Genomic DNA, 22,289 nt, shown 5'->3' on the forward strand with positions numbered 1-22,289 from the left:
TAGTTGCTGAATATTGATCATTTAGATATGCTTTTGTATATTTATGGGTCACTGGTATTTCTTTTTGGTAACATACTTTTGGGGTGCTTCACCTCTTCACTTTGTGAAAGATATTTAACTTATAAGTACAATTATACTGAAAGTTTAGATTTTGTACTATTTGTTAATTATAAGTAATTGATTATCATTTTGAAGATTTTTCATAAAGTTGAAGAGACAACAAATTAATATTCATTTGTACATATTTAATCATCATTTAGTGCATAGAGTTACTTTTAACATATATGATAAAATTTTTAATGTAATAATTCTACTTGATAAGCATTTATTTTTAAATATATAAATATGTATTTCCAGCTTTGTATAAAGAAAAGTAGGCACAATTTTACAAGAATTCAGATTCAGTAAACACTGGGGGAATGCTTGTCTTTGACTTCCTTGGGGACTTTAATAAAACACACTAGATATCAGAAATTGCATGTTTATAAAGCTGATACTCTTACCTTTCTAAGTGGGGTTTTGTATGCTTTTTTTTTCAACAGAGTCTCACTCTGTTGCCAGGCTGGAGTGCAGTGGCTCAATCTCGGCTCACTGCAACCTCCAGCACTTCTCCTACCTCGGCCTCCTGAGTATCTGGGACTACAGATGCATGTCACCACATCTGGCTAATTTTTGTATTTTTAGTAGAAGAAGGGTTTCACCATGTTGGCCAGGATGCTCTTGATCTCTTGACTTCGTGAACCGCCCGCCTCTGGTGAAAATATTCATGGCTCTAGAGGAGAAAAAGGTCAGTGGTGTAGCCAACAAACAATATCCGTCTTGTAAATATAAATAAACATAATGAGTATTTCAAACAATCGAGAAGTAAGACAGAAATGGAGTCCCAGTTTGTACAAATTAAAATGTTGATGCCTGAAGTGATACAACTAGAAGCATCACCACAACGTTACTATTTGAAACCAAAAAGTATTCTTTAAAGCAAAAATTATTCAGCAGAAATTTAATTTCAAGAAACATTTCAAATAACCCTCTAACTGAGAAAAACAAGAGTTTGATTACTTATCATGCAAATAATTAGTTTAATTAATCATCCCAGTTTATTTGGTTAAACCTGAATTGTTCTTTTTCTTTGAATTTTATTTTAAATTATACCTTAAGATTGACTATCAAACTCATTTTATGGACTGATCTAAAAATATGTATTTAATATAGAAGTAGTGTATCTCTTCTACATTTTTAGTGACTACATTTGTTTTCAATTTAAAAAACGGTAATCACCTTTTCCTATGCTAGTGTTGTCTTTATAAATTATTCACATCTTCTTCCAATAAGTCTCACAATTGGCATAGCCATTTGTTAACTCTTAGAAATTAGTGAGTCTTGGAAATTAAAGCATATGATACAAGTGAAAGGGATCAGTCAATAAAATCCTATCCAAACGATCAGGCTTATTGATTATCTCTCTAGATAAGAAAGGTGGATTAATTCCTACCTAGATGTGCCTTCACTTGTCTACTGGGGTTCTGTGGCACACTAGTCCATGGACTAGTAAGTGTCATACAATAAACTTCTTCATCTTTATGAAAATGTTCTAAAGTTTTATTTTCCATTGTGGTAGTTTCTAGACACATGGGACTATTGAGTGTTAGGAACACAGTTAGTGAGGCTGGGTGCAGTGACAAATGCCTATATTCCCAGAACTCTGGGAGGCCAAGGTGGGAGGATTGCTTAAGTCCAGGAGTTCAAGATCAGCTTTGGCAATATAGTGAGACCTCTACAAAAATTTAAAATAATAATAATAAGAAAAACTAGCCAGCTGTTGTGATGTGTTCCTATGGTCTCAGCTACTCAGGAGATTGAGGTGGGAGGTTCCGTTGAGCCCAGGAGGTCAAGAATGCATTGAGCGGAGGCACCACTGCACTCCAGCCTGGGCGACAGAGAGAGAGAGACCCTCTCTCAAAAAAGAGGGGGAAAAAAAGAAAATGTGGCTAGTAAGACTGATCATCATATATATATGATATATATATGTGATATACATATATATATATTTCAGAGTTACATATGCAGGCAAGTTTGTTACATAGATACACTTGTGACATCAGGATTTGTTGTGCAGATTATTTCATCACCCATTTATTAAGTCTCATAGCCATCACTTATTTTTTCTGGATCCTCTCCCTCCTCCCACCTTCTACCCTCTGAAAGTACCCACTGTGTGTTGTTCTCTTCTATGTGTCCATGTGTCCTCGTTATTTAGCTCCCACTTATAAGTGAGATCATGAGTAATTGATTTTCTTTTCCTGTGTTAGTTTGTTAATCATAATGGCCTACAGCTTCATCTATATTGCTTCAAAGGACATAATCTATCGTCTTATGACTGCATATTCTATGGTGTATATACATCACAGTTTCTTTATTCAGTCTACCATTGATGGCCATTTAGGGTGCTTTCATGTCTTTGTTATTGTAAAAAGTGCTGCAATGAACATATGCATGCTTTGTAATAGAATTATTTTTATCCCTTTGGATGTATACTAAGTAATAGGTTTGCTGGGTTGATTGATAGTTCTGTTTTTAGGTATTTGAAGAATCACAACACTGTTCTCCACAATGGTTGAAGTAATTTACAATTGTACCGACAGTTTATAAGTGTCCTCTTTCTCTGTGACCTCACAACACCTGTTATTTTTTTAATTTTTAATGGCCATTCTGACTGGTGTGAGATGGTATCTCATAGTGGTTTTGATTTGCATTTCTCTAATGATCAGTGATGTTGAGCATTTTTTAATAGGATTGTTCCTCACATGTATGTCTTTTTATGAAAAGTGTCTGTTCATGTCCTTTGCCTACTTTTTTTTTTTTTTTTCTTAAGACGGAGTCTTGCTCTGTCACCCAGGCTGGAGTGCAGTGGCACCACCTTGGCTCACTGCAACTTCCATCTCCCAGGTTCACGTCATTCTCCTGCCTCAGCCTCCCAAGTAGCTGAGACTACAGGTGCCCACCACCACACTTGCCTAATTTTTTGTATTTTTAGTGGAGACAGGTTTTCACCATGTTAGCCAGGATGGTCTCGATCTCCTGATCTCGTGATCCTACTGCCTTGGTCTCCCAAAGTGCTGGGATTACAAGCATGAGCCACTGTGCCCAGCCATATTGCCTACTTTTTAACGGGATTGTTTGATTTTTTATTGCAAATGTGTTTAAGTTCCTTGCGGACACTGGATATTAGACTGTTATCAGATGCTAGTTTACAAAAATTTTCTTCCATTTTGTCGGTTCTCCATTTGTTCATAGTTTCCTTTGCTATGCAGAAGCTCTTTAGTTTAATTAAATCCCATTTGTCAATTTTTGCTTTTTTTTTGCAATTGCTCCTGGAATGTTCATCATGAATTTTTACCCATTTGTATGTTCAGTATGGTATTGCCTAGGTTGTCGTCCAGGGTTTTTATAGTTTTGGGTTTTACATTTAAGTCTTTAATCCATCTTGAGTTAATTTTTGCCTATGGTATAAGGAAGGGGTCCAGTCTCAATCCTTTGCATACGACTTGCCAGTTATTCCAGCATCATTTATTGAATTGGGAGTTCTTTTCTCATTGCTTGTTTTTGTCAGCTTTGTCAAAGAACAGATGGTTTTAGGTGTGTGACCTTATTTCTGGGCTCTCGATTCTGTTACATTAGTCTATATGACTGTGTTTGTACCAGTGCCATGCTGTTTTGGTTACTGTAACTCTATAGTAGAGTTTGAAATCAGGTAACCTCATGCCTCCAGCTTTGTTCTTTTAGATTAGGATTGCCTTGGTTATTCAGCTCATTTTTGTTCCACATGAATTTTAAAATAGGGTTTTTTTTTCCAGTTCTGTGAGGAATGTCATTGGTTGGTTGATAAGAATAGCATTGAATCTTCAAATTCTTTTAAGGAGTTTGGGCATTTTAACAATATTGATTCTTCTTATCATGATCATAGAATGCTTTTTCCATTTGTTTTGTTTTTCCATTTGATGTTTTGAGCAGTTTTTTAGTTCTCCTTGTAGACATCTTTCATCTCCCTGGTTAGCTGTATTCCTGGGTATTTATTTCTTTCTGTGTTAATTGTGAATGGTATTGAGTTCCTGATTTGGCTCTTGACTTGACTGTTGTTTGTGTATAGGAATGCTACTAATTTTTGTGCATTGATTTTGTTGATAAACTAATTTTTAAATTTTATTTTATATTAGTTTAAATTGAAATAGCCTATTTTAGGGTAGCATAAAAAACTGAGCCTGAGACAATGGTTTGCAAGGAGTTAGTTTGTTTGCTAATGTTATACCAGGGAGTAAGGATGAGGGAAAAGAAAAATGAGATGTAGAAGAAAAGTTTAATATACGAATGCCTTATAAAGTTGGCCACAGATTATAGCAATTCATGTAGTTTTTCAGGACGTCTGAGGAGCTTTCTGACATATATTTCAAAACTGTCCACTCAGAAGATTAAAGGGACAAGCATTTGTCCTTTGCTCTTATTCTCCATTGATCCAGAAATTCACAGGCATTGATTTCTCCACAGTTTGAGGTTTTGTGTGCGTAAGGGCTAAGTGGGTTTACTGGGCACATCTCTCTCAGGTGCACAGAAAAATTACATAATAAGGAGGAAAGTGATAGATATGGGCCCCAGATGAGATGCTTTTATGAAGTTGGCACAAGCCTATGAGGACCTGGTCACCACAGCACTGGCCTGACAGGAGCTAGAGAGGTAGCTGAAAAGAGTCCTGTGCAAAATTATAAATGTTTTAAGTAAGTGCACAAAGCAGGAATGGTCTCTGACCTTGTCAAAATTATAATAAAGTGAAGTAGATAAAAAAGTAAGAAGATAATCAGAAATTTTGATGAGTGCTGTTGAGGGAATAAACAAGGTATACGGATAGAGCACAGTACAAAGAGAGTTAATTCTGCAGAGTGATTAGTGAAAGCCTCGCTAAAAAAGATGCTATTAAAGCTAAAACATGTTGGATGAGGAGGAAGCCACAGAGAAAAAGCTGTGCAATCAATCAGGAAAAATATGAAGAAAATCACATTTTAAAAATATTCCCTTTTTAGTGTTTTCCCAAAAAGAAATCCTCAACCCACACAACAAATGGAAGATGAGTCATGATAGTCAACCTATCAACTCAACTAATAGTGTCACCAAAAAGAAAGATCCTTGATAGATTTATACAGTTATTAAATCTAGACTCATATTCTGCTTTTCAATGGTAGGCAATAACAGGGAACTTCCTTTTCTCTAAATGAAAATATATAAACTTATAAGTGAAAAATGAAAAGTAGTTGAAGCCGTAATTTTTGCTTTCAACATTGGTAGCAGCAAGCGTGTTTAAAATAGTAAATTGTTCACTGGAAAACAACAACAAAACATAAAAGAAGAGAAAAAAAGACATTTTAAAGAAAAACAGTCAATAAATTTATCTATATATTAGAGAAATCAAACTGGCAGATCCCTTTTGATCACTGATGCATGAAAATTTGACAGATTTCAAAATAGAATCTGACAACACTGAAACAACATTACTAAATTTTGGTGACTAAATTAATTTGATTCTCCGTGGGAGTGTAGATTAACTTTGTTTTCTAATATCTCAATGTGGGAAATATAATGCTCTTAACTTGAGGAAATTAAAGCGAAGGTAGAAAACAGAATGTTTGAGCCAAGCCAATTAACCACCACTTGCTAAATAATAAATCATAGATTTAGACTTTAATTTCTTAAACTAGGTTTTATGGGACCCCAGGTTCTTCCCCGGGAACCTCAAACCCTTAGAATATTTTATTTTGCAGGAAGAGTTGTCTTTAACTCTTTGCATACAATTATTTACTTAACATTTAAATTTCAATCAAATGTATTCATCCAAATTTAATTTGCACTCTCAGTTTTATTCTATAGTGGTCACCTTTTAGTAAACATAATTACTATGGAAAAGTATGGTTATTTATTTATATAATCCTCACAACTTCATTTAGTAGACACTAGTTTTACAGAAGAGTGAAAATGAGGCTTAGAGATGTCAAGAGACCTGTGTACCTAGTTTTCTTGTGTCCTTTAGAGACTATAGCAGTGTCTGACACAAAACAAGAGCTTAAAAAGAGTTGTTGTCAGTAACTTGTTGACTAATCAACTCGCTTTTATGTGTTGTTTTGTAAATTTTAAAAAGAAACTCTTGACTTTAGCTCCCTCCCACATTACACCCAAAATAGAATCTATGTCTTGACTATTCTTCACCTTCTAATAGTTTAGTCGTGCCCTGAATAAACATTGATTTCTTCAAACCAAAAACTTCCAAAGCACTCTTCAATATTTCCTGTTTTTATGCCATATATCTTATCTATCGTGTCTTCAGTAGTTTCTTCTTCTAAAATATATTTAAAATGTGTTTCTTTTCCAACTCTATTGCCACCACTGTCCAAGTCAACATCTTTATCCTCAAACAGTATTAATAATCTTCCATGATCACATTCCTTCCAAGTCAACTCCTACCAATTCTCCAAACATCTATCAGGATATTCTTTTATAAAATAGTGAAAAGATCTCATTCTGGTTTTGATTTGGATTTCTCTGATGGCCAGTCACACCAGTTAGAATGGCTATCATTAAAAAGTCAGGAAACCACAGGTGCTGGAGAGGCTGTGGAGATATAGGAACACTTTTACACTGTTGGTGGGATTGTAAACTACTTCAACCATTATGGAAAACAGTATGGCAATTCCTCAAGGATGTAGAACTAGATGTACCATATGACCCAGCCATCCCACTACTGGGTATATACCCAAAGGATTATAAATCATGCTGCTATAAAGACACATGCACACGTATGTTTATTGCGGCACTATTCACAATAGCAAAGACTTGGAATCAACCCAAATGTCCATCTGTGACAGACTGTATTAAGAAAATGTGGCACATATACACCATGGAACACTATGCAGCCACAAAAAAGGATGAGTTCATGTCTTTGTAGGGACATGGATACAGCTGGAAACCATCATTCTCAGCAAACTATCATAAGAACAGAAAACCAAACACCACATGTTCTCATTCATAGGTGGGAACTGAACAATGGGATCACTTGCACTCAGGAAGGAGAACATCACACACCGGGGCCTATCACGGGGAGGGGGGAGGAGGAAGGGATGGCATTGGGAGTTATAACTGATGTAAATGATGAGTTGATGGGTGCTGACGAGTTGATGGGTGCAGCACACCAACATGGCACATGTATACATGTGTAACAAACCTGCACGTTGTGCACATGTACCCTAGAACTTAAAGTATAATTAAAAAATAAATAAAAATAGGGGGCGGAGCAAGATGGCCGAATAGGAACAGCTCCAGTCTCCAACTCCCAGCGCAAGCGACACAGAAGACCGGTGATTTCTGCATTTTCAACTGAGGTACTGGGGTCGTCTCACTAGGGAGTGCCGGACAATCGGTGCTGGTCAGCTGCTGCAGCCTGACCAGCGAGAGCTGAAGCAGGGCGAGGCATCGCCTCACCTGGAAGCGCAAGGGGGAAGGGGATCCGTTTTCCTAGCCAGGGGAACTGAGACACACAACACCTGGAAAATCGGGTAACTCCCACCCCAATACTGCGCTGTAAGCATACAGGCACACCAGGAGAATATATCCCAATCCTGGCCGGGAGGGTCCCACGCCCACGAAGCCTCCCTCACTGCTAACACAGCAGTCTGCCGCGATCTATCCGCAAGGCAGCAGCGAGGCTGGGGGAGGGGCGCCCGCCATTGCTGAGGCTTAAGTAGGTAAACAAAGCCGCTGGGAAGCTCGAACTGGGTGGAGCTCACAGCAGCTCAAGGAAGCCTGCCTGTCTCTGTAGTCTCCACCTCTGGGGACAGCGCACAGCTGAAGACCAACAGGGGAAGTAGCGGGAGCCGGTGCAGACGCGAACGACTCTGTCTGACAGCTTTGGGGAGAGCCGTGGATCTCCCAACGCGGAGGTTGAGATCTGAGAACGGACAGACTGCCTGCTCAGGTGTGTCTCTGACCCCTGAGTAGCCTAGCTGGGGGAAATCCCCCACTAGGGGCAGTCTGACACCCCACACCTCACAGGGTGGAGTACACCCCTGAGAGGAAACTTCCAAAGGAAGAATCAGACAGGTACACTCGCTGTTCAGCAATATTCTATCTTCGGCAACCTCTGCTGCTGTTACCCAGGCAAACAGGGTCTGGAGTGGACCTCAAGCAATCTCCAACAGACCAACAGACAGTCCTTCTGACTGTCAGAAGGAAAACTATCAAACAGGAAGGACACCTATACCAAAACCCCATCAGTACGTCACCACCATCAAAGACCAGAGACAGATAAAACCACAAAGATGGGGAAGAAGCAGGGCAGAAAAGCTGGAAATTCAAAAAATAAGAGTGCATCTCCCCCTGCGAAGGAGCGCAGCCCATCGCCAGCAACGGGTCAAAGCTGGTCAGAGAATGACTTGGACGAGAGGAGAGAAGAAGGCTTCAGTCCATCAAACTTCTCAGAGCTAAAGGAGGAATTACGTACCCAGCGCAAAGAAACTAAAAATCTTGAAAAAAGAGTGGAAGAATTGACAGCTAGACTAATTAATGCAGAGAAGATCATAAACGAAATGACAGAGATGAAAACCATGACACGAGAAATACGTGACAAATGCACAAGCTTCAGTAACCGACTCGATCAACTGGAAGAAAGAGTATCAGCGATTGAAGATCAAATGAATGAAATGAAGCGAGAAGAGAAACCAAAAGAAAAAAGAAGAAAAAGAAATGAGCAAAGCCTGCAAGAAGTATGGGATTACGTAAAAAGACCAAATCTACGTCTGATTGGGGTGCCTGAAAGTGAGGGGGAAAATGGAACCAAGTTGGAAAACACTCTTCAGGATATCATCCAGGAGAACTTCCCCAACCTAGTAGGGCAGGACAACATTCAAATTCAGGAAATACAGAGAACGCCACAAAGATACTCCTCCAGAAGAGCAACTCCAAGACACATCATTGCCAGATTCACCAAAGTTGAAATGAAGGAAAAAATCTTAAGGGCAGCCAGAGAGAAAGGTCGGGTAACCCACAAAGGGAAGCCCATCAGAATAACAGCAGATCTCTCGGCAGAAACCCTACAAGCCAGAAGACAGTGGGGGCCAATATTCAACGTTCTTAAAGAAAAGAATTTTAAACCTAGAATTTCATATCCAGCCAAACTAAGTTTCATAAGTGAAGGAGAAATAAAATCCTTTACAGATAAGCAAATGCTTAGAGATTTTATCACCACCAGGCCTGCCTTACAAGAGACCCTGAAGGAAGCCCTAAACATGGAAACGAACAACCGGTACCAGCCATCGCAAAAACATGCCAAAATGTAAAGACCATCGAGGCTAGGAAGAAACTGCATCGACTAACAAGCAAAATAACCAGTTAATATCATAATGGCAGGATCAAGTTCACACATAACAATATTAACCTTAAATGTTAATGGACTAAATGCTCCAATTAAAAGACACAGACTGGCAAACTGGATAAAGAGTCAAGACCCATCAGTCTGCTGTATTCAGGAGACCCATCTCACATGCAGAGACATACATAGGCTCAAAATAAAGGGATGGAGGAAGATCTACCAAGCAAATGGAGAACAAAAAAAAGCAGGGGTTGCAATCCTTGTCTCTGATAAAACAGACTTTAAACCATCAAAGATCAAAAGAGACAAAGAAGGTCATTACATAATGGTAAAGGGATCAATTCAACAGGAAGAGCTAACTCTCCTAAATATATATGCACCCAATACAGGAGCACCCAGATTCATAAAGCAAGTCCTTAGAGACTTACAAAGAGACTTAGACTCCCATACAATAATAATGGGAGACTTCAACACTCCGCTGTCAACATTAGACAGATCAACGAGACAGAAAGTTAACAAGGATATCCAGGAATTGAACTCATCTCTGCACCAAGCGGACCTAATAGACATCTATAGAACTCTCCACCCCAAATCAACAGAATATACATTCTTCTCAGCACCACATCGCACTTATTCCAAAATTGACCACATAATTGGAAGTAAAGCACTCCTCAGCAAATGTAAAAGAACAGAAATTATAACAAACTGTCTCTCAGACCACAGTGCAATCAAACTAGAACTCAGGACTAAGAAACTCAATCAAAACCACTCAACTACATGGAAACTGAACAACCTGCTCCTGAATGACTACTGGGTACGTAACGAAATGAAAGCGGAAATAAAGATGTTCTTTGAAACCAATGAGAACAAAGATACAACATACCAGAATCTCTGGGACACATTTAAAGCAGTGTGTAGAGGGAAATTTTTAGCACTAAATGCCCACAAGAGAAAGCAGGAAAGTTCTAAAATTGACACTCTAACATCACAATTAAAAGAACTAGAGAGGCAAGAGCAAACACATTCAAAAGCTAGCAGAAGGCAAGAAATAACTAAGATCAGAGCCGAACTGAAGGAGATAGAGACACAAAAAACCCTCCAAAAAATCAATGAATCCAGGAGTTGGTTTTTTGAAAAGATCAACAAAATTGACAGACCGCTAGCAAGGCTAATAAAGAAGAAAAGAGAGAGGAATCAAATAGATGCAATAAAAAATGATAAAGGGGATATCACCACGGACCCCACAGAAATACAAACTACCATCAGAGAATACTATAAACGCCTCTACGCAAATCAACTAGAAAATCTAGAAGAAATGGATAAATTCCTGGACACTTACACTCTCCCAAGGCTAAACCAGGAAGAAGTTGAATCCCTGAATAGACCAATAGTAGGCTCTGAAATTGAGGCAACAATTAACAGCCTACCCACCAAAAAAAGTCCAGGACCAGATGGATTCACAGCTGAATTCTACCAGAGGTACAAGGAGGAGCTGGTACCATTCCTTCTGAAACTATTCCAATCAATAGAAAAAGAGGGAATCCTCCCTAACTCATTTTATGAGGCCAACATCATCCTGATACCAAAGCCTGGCAGAGACACATCAAAAAAAGAGAATTTTAGACCAATATCCCTGATGAACATTGATGCAAAAATTCTCAATAAAATACTGGCAAACCGGATTCAGCAGCACATCAAAAAGCTTATCCACCATGATCAAGTGGGCTTCATCCCTGGGATGCAAGGCTGGTTCAACATTCGCAAATCAATAAACGTAATCCAGCATATAATCAGAACCAAAGACAAGAACCACATGATTGTCTCAATAGATGCAGAAAAGGCTTTTGACAAAATTCAACAGCCCTTCATGCTAAAAACGCTCAATAAATTCGGTATTGATGGAACGTACCTCAAAATAATAAGAGCTATTTATGACAAACCCACAGCTAATATCATACTGAATGGGCAAAAACTGGAAAAATTCCCTTTGAAAACTGGCACAAGACAGGGATGCCCTCTCTCACCACTCCTATTCAACATAGTGTTGGAAGTTCTGGCTAGGGCAATCAGGCAAGAGAAAGAAATCAAGGGTATCCAGTTAGGAAAAGAAGAAGTCAAATTGTCCCTGTTTGCAGATGACATGATTGTATATTTAGAAAACCCCATCGTCTCAGCCCAAAATCTCCTTAAGCTGATAAGCAACTTCAGCAAAGTCTCAGGATACAAAATTAATGTGCAAAAATCACAAGCATTCTTATACACCAGTAACAGACAAGCAGAGAGCCAAATCAGGAATGAACTTCCATTCACAATTGCTTCAAAGAGAATAAAATACCTAGGAATCCAGCTTACAAGGGATGTAAAGGACCTCTTCAAGGAGAACTACAAACCACTGCTCAGTGAAATAAAAGAGGACACAAACAAATGGAAGAACATACCATGCTCATGGATAGGAAGAATCAATATCGTGAAAATGGCCATACTCCCCAAGGTTATTTATAGATTCAATGCCATCCCCATCAAGCTACCAATGAGTTTCTTCACAGAATTGGAAAAAACTGCTTTAAAGTTCATATGGAACCAAAAAAGAGCCCGCATTGCCAAGACAATCCTAAGTCAAAAGAATAAAGCTGGAGGCGTCACGCTACCTGACTTCAAACTATACTACAAGGCTACAGTAACCAAAACAGCATGGTACTGGTACCAAAACACAGATATAGATCAATGGAACAGAACAGAGTCCTCAGAAATAATACCACACATCTACAGCCATCTGATCTTTGACAAACCTGAGAGAAACAAGAAATGGGGAAAGGATTCCCTATTTAATAAATGGTGCTGGGAAAATTGGCTAGCCATAAGTAGAAAGCTGAAACTGGATCCTTTCCTTACCCCTTATACGAAGATTAATTCAAGATGGATTAGAGACTTAAATGTTAGACCTAATACCATAAAAACCCTTGAAGAAAATCTAGGTAGTACCATTCAGGACATAGGCATGGGTAAGGACTTCATGTCTAAAACACCAAAAGCAACGGCAGCAAAAGCAAAAATTGACAAATGGGATCTAATTAAACTAAAGAGCTTTTGCACAGCAAAAGAAACTACCATCAGAGTGAACAGGCAACCTACAGAATGGGAGAAAATTTTTGCAACCTACTCATCTGACAAAGGGCTAATATCCAGAATCTACAAAGAACTCAAACAAATATACGAGAAAAAAACAAACAACCCCATCAAAAAGTGGGGAAAGGATATGAACAGACATTTCTCAAAAGAAGATATTCATACAGCCAACAGACACATGAAAAAATGCTCATCATCACTCGCCATCAGAGAAATGCAAATCAAAACCACAATGAGATACCATCTCACACCAGTTAGAATGGCAATCATTAAGAAGTCAGGAAACAACAGGTGTTGGAGAGGATGTGGAGAAATAGGAACACTTTTACACTGTTGGTGGGATTGTAAACTAGTTCAACCATTATGGAAAACAGTATGGCAATTCCTCAAGGATCTAGAACTAGATGTACCATATGACCCAGCCATCCCACTACTGGGTATATACCCAAAGGATTATAAATTATTCTACTACAAAGACACATGTACACGTATGTTTATTGCGGCACTATTCACAATAGCAAAGACTTGGAATCAACCCAAATGTCCATCTGTGACAGACTGGATTAAGAAAATGTGGCACATATACACCATGGAATACTATGCAGCCATAAAAAAGGATGAGTTTGCGTCCTTTGTAGGGACATGGATGCAGCTGGAAACCATCATTCTTAGCAAACTATCACAAGAACAGAAAACCAAACACCGCATGTTCTCACTCATAGGTGGGAACTGAACAATGAGATCACTTGGACTCGGGAAGGGGAACATCACGCACAGGGGCCTATCATGGGGAGGGGGGAGGGGGGAGGAGGGAGGGCTTGCATTGGGGAGTTATACAAGATATAAATGATGAATTGATGGGTGCTGACGAGTTGATGGGTGCAGCACACCAACGTGGCATAAGTATACATATGTAACAAACCTGCACGTTATGCACATGTACCCTAGAACTTAAAGTATAATAAAAAAAAAAAAAAAAATTAAAGAGCATTAAACATTTAAAAAAAAAAAATAAATAAATAAAAATAAATAAATAAATAAATAAATAAAAATAAAAAATAGAATAGTGAAAAGATCTTGAAAATTTCCATAACTTATAATTAAATTTTTACTATAGCCAGCTAATTTTCACTTGGTATCTAAGAATAATTTCAGCTTAATGTAATCATCTTCCAGGTCCTTTCTGCCCACTGCACAGACAAAATCCATCCACTAAGATCACAGTATTGTAGTAGAGAAAAATTTAACTGATGCAAGGCCGGGCCACAAGGGAAAACTGGAGTTATTATTCAAATCAGTCTTCCCAAAGACTCCAAGGGTTTTATGCACACTCTGGAAAGCAGGGGACTAGGGAATGGGTACTGCTGTTTGGTTAAAGATGAAATCATGGAGGTATGGAAAACCGTTTGCATCTGCCTCTGGATGCAGCCATGGGATTAGTTGAATCCTGAGTCAGGAGTCTGGGTGAGGTCGCTCTAAAAAATGTCTCACACAAAAAATCTTAGGTTCTACAGTAGTGATGTTATCCATAGGAGCAATTGGGAAGGTCACAAATCTTGTGACCTCTGGCCACATGACCCCTGAGCAGTAAGGGACTATAGAAACTACATGTATTTCATAACCTCTCATCAGTCTTACAAAGCGAGAGAATTAGTTTTTGACAGGGATTAGTATTATTGTTGTTTCAAAGTTAAACTATAAATTTCTCTCAAAGTTAGCTTGGCCTATGTATAGGAATGACCAAGGACAGCTTGGAGGTTAGAAGCAAGTTAGGGTCAACTCTGTCAGATTTCTCTTACTGTCATAATTTTGCAAGGGCAATTTCATTAGTATGTTTAAAATGTAACACTGAACATTACACCCAAATCAGTTCAAGCCTTTATTCTTGCCTTTATCTGTAATATCTACTTAGACCATAATAAAAATTGTAAGCCATTCTCCATGGAACTACTCCCTCTTTCCCTTCCCGGTTTTATTTCTCTCCAAAGCATTGATCATCTATCAATATACTAAGTATTGTTCTTATCTTTTGCATTCACTGTCAGTTTTCTCTCACGTAAAATGTATACTCCATAGAGAATATTCCTAAGTGCCTAGAATAGTTCCTGGCAAATAATAGGTTCTCAATAAACATTAATTGAATAATTGGGTAGAAGAATCAATCATTCATGATTGGTCTACAAGACACTGCAATATTTTTTACACTTTTTCTTTCTCCAATCTAATCTGGTGACACTGTCATTTTTATTTTCTATAGTCACTCTGTGTGTTTTCTGTGCCTAAAATATTCTTCACCATGCTTCCTCACGTGGAAGTTTTCATCCCTTAGGACTCAATTTAGAGCTCCCCACCTCAGAGAAATATTTTTATCCTATCCCATTTAAAGTAACTTTTTATTCAGCAACATTAACAATTTCTAGCCAACATTCAACCAGTGTGTTTCATAGCATGTTTAAATCTCTAGGTTTTTGTTGTTGTTGTTCCTGTACCTAATTCCTATTTCTTCAATAAAATATGTGCTCCTTATGGGTATAGCTATATTGTTTGTCATTTTATCCCCAGTCATCAACCAAGTGCCTGAAGCACAACTGTAATTAAATTGCTGTGAAAAGACAAATGGGACTTTCACATTTCATTTTATTATCTCTATATCATGGTGATGCCGGAATTTTTCTCGACCCCTGCGTTGGACTTACAACAGGGTTGCCCCATTTACTCGACCAGCTGTATTCAACCTCTTACGGGAAGGAGAGAGTAAGCAAGTGAGTGCGGGATCCGGCTGGCCACTTTGGGCACTGGCCAGTGCAGGCTCTGTGCGGGCCCCATGGTGGAGCCCAAGTGGGGGTGCCTGTGAGCCTCGAAGCCTCAGTGTGTTACAGTGCTCTCCTAGCTCCACCATCCATGGACAGCAGTGTTTGTCAGCTCAGTGGGTACCTTGCCTTATCAGGTGGGGCAGCTGCCCTCTGCCAGTGACGGTAAAGGGGCAGTGTAACAGTCTTTTCTGGGTACCCGTGCTCAATGAGTCCCAAGCTCTTGTCCAGGATCTGAGAGGAATGAGGTCACACGGACACTTGAAGTACGGTGGAGGTGGAGCATTTTATTTAGCAATGAAAATGGCTCTCAGCAGAGAGAGGAGCTGGAGGGGTGGAAGGACAGGCAGGCAATCTTTCTGAAGTCCAGCTATCTCTGGCCAGCTCTTCTTCGAAGTTAAGCCATCTCGCCCCTGAAGTCCAGCTGTCCCTCTCAAATCAAGTTGCTTCTTTCCAGTCAAGCTGCATCTCCCTCTCTACTGATTGAGTCTGGGGTCTTTACAGGTCCAGCACGGGAGTTGCTGGGGGGTGGGGGGGGGGGCATAGATACTTTTGGAAAAGGCAACATTCGATTTGTAAAAAGACATTATTTAGAAACAACTAATTGGGAGAGAGTCGGCAAACAGGATAGAAATTATCACTTTGGGCCATGGGTTTCAGACTTTTCACCTTGAGGGTGGGGTTTTACTGGAGACCCACCCCTGTCCACCTAGAATTTCTCTGACTTCTGCCTCTATCAATGGAATTATGGAAGGCATTTTAATATTTTTGAATCTGTATTACCTGGATTTAACATGTTTCTTATTTATCAAAAGATTTACACATTGCAAAGACATTATGACATTAATTATTATAATTAATATATCCTTAATGGGTCTTCTTTACACTATATGTATTTGGAAAATAAGTTCTAAGCAGGTAGATCCTAGTATGCTGGGCTAGATTCACTCCCAAGCAGAAAAACAATTGTAATGATGGGGAGTAACAAAGTTCTTACCAGACCTCATTTCTAGAAGAGGCTTGTATCTTTCGTCATTCTAGACTCTATTGGTTGATGACATTTTTAAAACATCTGTTTATACTGTTTTTTGTTTCCCACCCATTTACTTCATTTGCAACTTTTCCCCCAAACAATTCCATACTTTGCTTTGGTAAAGAAGCTGCACTTTCTGATATGTCTTAAGATTCCCAAGACTGGCCGGGCGCGGTGGCTCAAGCCTATGGTCCCAGCACTTTGGGAGGCCGAGACAGGCGGATCGCGAGGTCAGGGTATCGAGGCCATCCTGGCTAACACGGTGAAACCCCATCTCTACTAAAAAAAAAAAAAAAACTAGCCGGCCGAGGTGGCGGGAGCTTCTAGTTCCAGCTACTGGGGAGGGTGAGGCAGGAGAATGGCGTAAACCCGGGAGGCGGAGCTTGCACTGAGCTGAGATCCGGCCACTGCGCTCCAGCCTAGGCGACAGAGGGAGACTCCGTCTCAAAAAAAAAAAAAAAAAAAAAAAAAAAAAAAAAAAAAAAAAAAAAAAGGATTCCCAAGACTATAAGACTATTTCACATTCCCAAGGGATTTGACAGAGTCCTTACAGGAGGTTCCCTGCTCCTTTTCCTCTTCCTCCTCCGTATCTCCTTTTACCTTAAGCTCTACTATCTGGGGTCTTTTGGTGATGGCAAGGAGACAACTCATTCACCAATGTTTTGATAAATGAAGTGACAATGAAGTGACTATTTCTTTGCAGAACCCAGTTCATTTACAAGAAAAAATTCATTTCTCTCTTCAGTGACCTCCTTTGTAATTCTCATCAGTATTTTCACCATTCTTTGCAAATGTTCTTTATGATTCAATATAATTTCCTATTGTTTCACTCACAAGTTTTCATGAAATCACATTCTTTAAATACCATGTCTAGTTCTCTTTGCACAATCTATTTTCTTCATGAATCCTGTCTGACATGCTTACTTATCTCTCAGACATATTTATTTGGAGAGCTCACTTCCACTTTGAATCACATATGACAAAAACACAATTCCCGCTCAATTTAATTTCAGTGCAAAAGTACACAAAGAAAAGCAGTAAAAGGCACATTTTTAGCACTTTACTGACTTTGATACTATGTGAATAGACACTTTTACATATGAGTTAAAAATATAAAATATTTAATTCATTGAAATGATTATATTGAAAACAGAGTATTAACATTTAATTCATTTTATATGCAAAGGAAAATTTTAGACGAGTGTTTCTGTGGTGTTTCTCAAAAATAAAATGTTCCAATGATGATGTTTTTGGCATGCAAAATGAATCAAGAACCCTCTATCAACAAGCAGTTTGAATTAACAGGTTCAAGTGGTGATAGACTTTTCCTAAGTGTCAAGTTACTAAAATAATTAAACTATATTTTATAAGTCTAACTAGTATTTATAGTGCAGTAGGAAAACATTTAAAATAGAGACAAAATACTTAAATACTAATTCATTTGCTTGTTCAATACATTTGTTGTGGTTGATCGGCTTTTTTTTCTTTTTTCTATTTTTTTTTTTTTTGTTGTTGTTGTTGTACTTTAAGTTCTAGGGTACATGTGCACAACGTGCAGGTTTGTTACATATGTATACATGTGCCATGTTGGTGTGCTGCACCCATCAACTCATCATTTACATTAGCTATATCTCTTAATGCTATCCCTTCCACCTCCCCACAATAGGTCCTGGTGTGTGATGTTCCCCTTCCTGTGTCCAAGTGATCTCATTGTTCAATTCCCACCTATGAGTGAGAACATGTGGTGTTTGGTTTTCCGTTCTTGTGATAGTTTGCTGACAATGATAGTTTCCAGCTGCATCCATGTCCCTACAAAGGACACAAACTCATCATTTTTATGACTGCATAGTATTCCATGGTGTATATGTGCCACATTTTCTTAATCCAGTCTGTCACTGATGGACATTTGGGTTGATTCCAAGTCTTTGCTATTGTGAATAGTGCCGCAATAAACATATATGTGCATGTGTCTTTATAGCAGCATGATTTATAATCCTTTGAGTATATACCCACTAATGGGATGGCTGGGTCAAATGGTATTTCTTATTCTATATCCTTGAGGAATCACCACACTGTTTTCCATAATGGTTGAACTAGTTTACAATCCCACCAACAGTGTAAAAGTGTTCCTATTTCTCCGCATCCTCTCCAGCACCTGTTATTTCCTGATGTTTTAACGATTGCCATTGTAACTGGTGGGAGATGGTATCTCATTGTGGTTTTGATTTGCATTTCTCTGATGGCGAGTGATGATGAGCATTTTTTCATGTGTCTGTTGGCTGTATGAATGTCTTCTTTTGAGAAGTGTCTGTTCTTATCCTTTGCCCACTTTTTGATGGGGTTGTTTTGTTTTTTTTTTCTTATAAATGTGACTGAGTTCTTTATAGGTTCTGAATATTAGCCCTTTGTCAGATGAGTAGATTGCAAAAATTTTCTCCCATTCTGTAGGTTGCCTGTTCACTCTGATGTGAGCTTTTGCTATGCAGAAGCTCTTAATTTAATTAGATCCCATTTGTCAATTTTGGCTTTTGTTGCCATTGCTTTGGTGTTTTAGACATGAAGTCCTTGCCCATGCCTATGAATTTTTTTTGGTTTTTAACTCAGTGTTCTCAGACACTATTTTAGTTACTAAAGATGCAGACTTCAAAATTCTTGCAAGATTCAACATTCTTGGTCTCAATTATTACTTTTTGATTCAAATGTATTGTATTTGTCTCCAATAAGGTTCATACACAGGTATTAGGCAAAGACTTGATATGTCAAGAACTTTGCAAGGTCTGTTATTTTACTGGGATTGGAAGCTAACAAATTAGCCGGACAGTTTCATAGATACCGTGAGAAGGTATGAAATTCTTAGGTTCAAGGAAAAAGACTTCTATTTGTGGCACACCAGGCAGCATGAAGTTTATGTTTACATTGTTTTCCCTTGACTCCATAGTCGGCAGGTCTTGATACAGGTGGATACCGCACCCTGGGTATGTTTGTGTCACAGCTGAGAAATCCAGAGAACATGACATTCCCAATCTTTTAACCATGATACTAGCAAATTTAGCTGACTTTTCCCTGGAGGGCGACATTATCTTCATTATTCTCGTGTGGAAACACATCTGCCATTTCACTCAGAGGGGATGTTATCTGCCACTTGCTATATAAATATCCTTGCAAACATAGTCCAGAACATAGGCTGATATAAGACTTGCAGAAGTAGCTAAAAATCATTGTTTTCATTATAAAAATACATTTCCTTTATTCTTACCATAAAGGAATGGAGGTTAAAACTGAAAACTTTCTGTACATTTTTTTAAAATAATTATGTTTGTTGGTCTCCCCACATATTTTAGTTACATTCACACACACACACACACACACACACACACACACACAACTTACTTCACATTGGTCAACTTAGAATTTTTTTAAAAAAAGTAGTTCTTGCTACTGCTTTGGGTTTTTACTTATTTACCAAGGCTCCCAGATGATCTAAAACTTTCATTAAATAAATCTGAATGGTTTTCGTCTGTGAATCTATCTTATACCAAGTTGATTCTCAGGTCCAGCTAGGGCTTAAGAGAGTAATTAGAAAGTTTTGCTTCCTCTACACATGTATTCTTTTATCTTTAGATGTAATAAAGGAGCAATAAAATAATAAAAAATAATTTAGATTTGCTTGATTTGTTCTTTTAATATTTACTTTGGCATAAATATTTGGCTAATGTACTTAACTTGGTATACCCAATAATACATAATGATCTTTCTTAGTACCAGTGAGATACATTATTTTTCTTAATATCTGATGCTACATTCTTACATCATAACTTGAACTTAGGTGAAAATGAAAAAATCAAAGAAATATATTTATAAAGAAAATTGATACATTAAAATATAAAAATATTCCTGGTAGCCAAGAAGTGACTTCTAACTTTTCAGTACTATAATATATATGCATACATTTATACACATATTTGTTGTTTGTGTTGTTGTTTTTAAACAGTCTCACTGTGTCACCCCAGTTGCACTGCAGTGGCATAATCACTATGAGTGACAGCTCATATAGTGAGTGGCAGCTCACTATAGCCTCGACTTCCTAGGATCATGTATACCAACCTCCTGAGTAGCTAGAATTACAGGCAGGCACACACCACCACACCCGGCTAATTTTTTCTATTTTTTGTAGAGATGGAATTTTGCCGTGTTGCCCAGGCTGGTCTCAAAGTCCTGGGCTGAAGGGATATGCCTGCCTAGGCCTCCCAAAATGCTGAGATTACAGGTGTGAGACACTGCACTCAGACTCTAAGTATAATTTTTAAAACACTTTGATCTCATGTAACATAATGCAAAGATTCAAATAGGTAATTTTGGGAAAAAGTCAGAAATATTTCTAAACAATTACTTTCTAATAGGATTATAATTGTTGCTATTTATTTTGAACATTTTCAAATATAAAGAATTTAGGAGAAAAATGTAATGGGCTCCCATTTACTCATCAATGACACTAGCTTTATCTAATGACTTCCCTCCTGATTTACTTTACAATAAATCCCACACATAATTTCATTTTATCTATCGATATCTATATCATAAGCATGGTTTTAATGTGTTGTTTTAATTGAAAAACTTTACAATTTTAAAAGTTAAAAGAGGAAACAGGATGAATGTAGTTAAGATTGTTCAAAATCAAGTATTCCTGAAAGTTGTATTATGAATATTAATCAGAAAATTCATCTGTGAACACATTGGATTATTCATTACACTATAAGCAAATAAATATTTGCTAAATCAACAGATACAATAGAATTTGAAAAGTATTTAAGGGAAAAAACATAAAAACAATAAAATAGCTTGAACCAGTGGTCTAGACTACTTACCTAATGGAATTTTTTGTTATATGTCATTTCATAATTAATCAAAATAGTATATAATTCTAGATGGGGGCCACAAGATCAATTGAATCATGAGTCAGGTGAAGTCACTCTGGAAAACATCTCAAAAAAACAATCTTAGGTTCTACAATATTTATGTTATTTATAGAAGCAGTTGTAATAGTCACGCATCTTCTGACCTCTGGCCACACAACCCCTGAGCAGTAAGCAACTACAGAAACTACACAGTTTTGTTTTGGGAATCACTATTATCATCCTTGTTTTAAGGTTAAACTATAAACTAGATTCCTCCCAAAGTTTGCTTGGCCTACTATGCCCAGCAATGATCAAGGACGATTTGGAGGTCAGAAGCATGATGGAGTCAACTATGTCAGATTTATCTTACTGTCATAATTTGGCAAAGGAATTTTCTTTTCCTTTTTAAAAAATGTATTCTTCTTCTTATTATTATGTTGAGACAGTCTCACTCTGTTGCCCAGGCTGGAGTACAGTGGCGTGACTTTGGCTCACTGCAAACTTCATCTCCCAGGTTCAAGTGATTCTCCTGCCTCAGCCTCCTGAGTAGCTGGGATTACAGGCATGCATCACCACACCCAGTTAATTTTTGTATTTTTAGTAGAGACGGAGTTTCACCACGTTGTCCAGACTGGTCTCGAACTCCTGACCTCAAGTGATCCACCCTCCTCAGCCTCCCAAAGTGCTGGGATTGCAGGCGTGAGCCACTGCGCCTAGCCTGCAAAGGCATTTTCAATAGCTACCCAGATATTTCCTTTGGCCTAGGAGATTTCTCTAGGCTGATAATTCAACCTTCTGTGAATGTAGTAGCCTTAGGAAGACCATTCCAAAAGACACAGGGTTGTAGCTGCTGAAAGTACTATTGCTTACATTCTGTAAAGCATGATTTTTCATTTAGATAATTAATTTTATGCATTTAGAAAACAGTCCCCTTTTGTCATGTACACATAATAAGGAGTTGGTTACTCATGTGATAACCTGTTGGCAAAACATAGCAAATAATTAAATGATGCAAGTTTTAG

This window comes from Rhinopithecus roxellana, chromosome 1 (genome assembly GCF_007565055.1).
Source record: "Rhinopithecus roxellana isolate Shanxi Qingling chromosome 1, ASM756505v1, whole genome shotgun sequence".
Lineage (NCBI taxonomy): Eukaryota > Metazoa > Chordata > Mammalia > Primates > Cercopithecidae > Rhinopithecus > Rhinopithecus roxellana.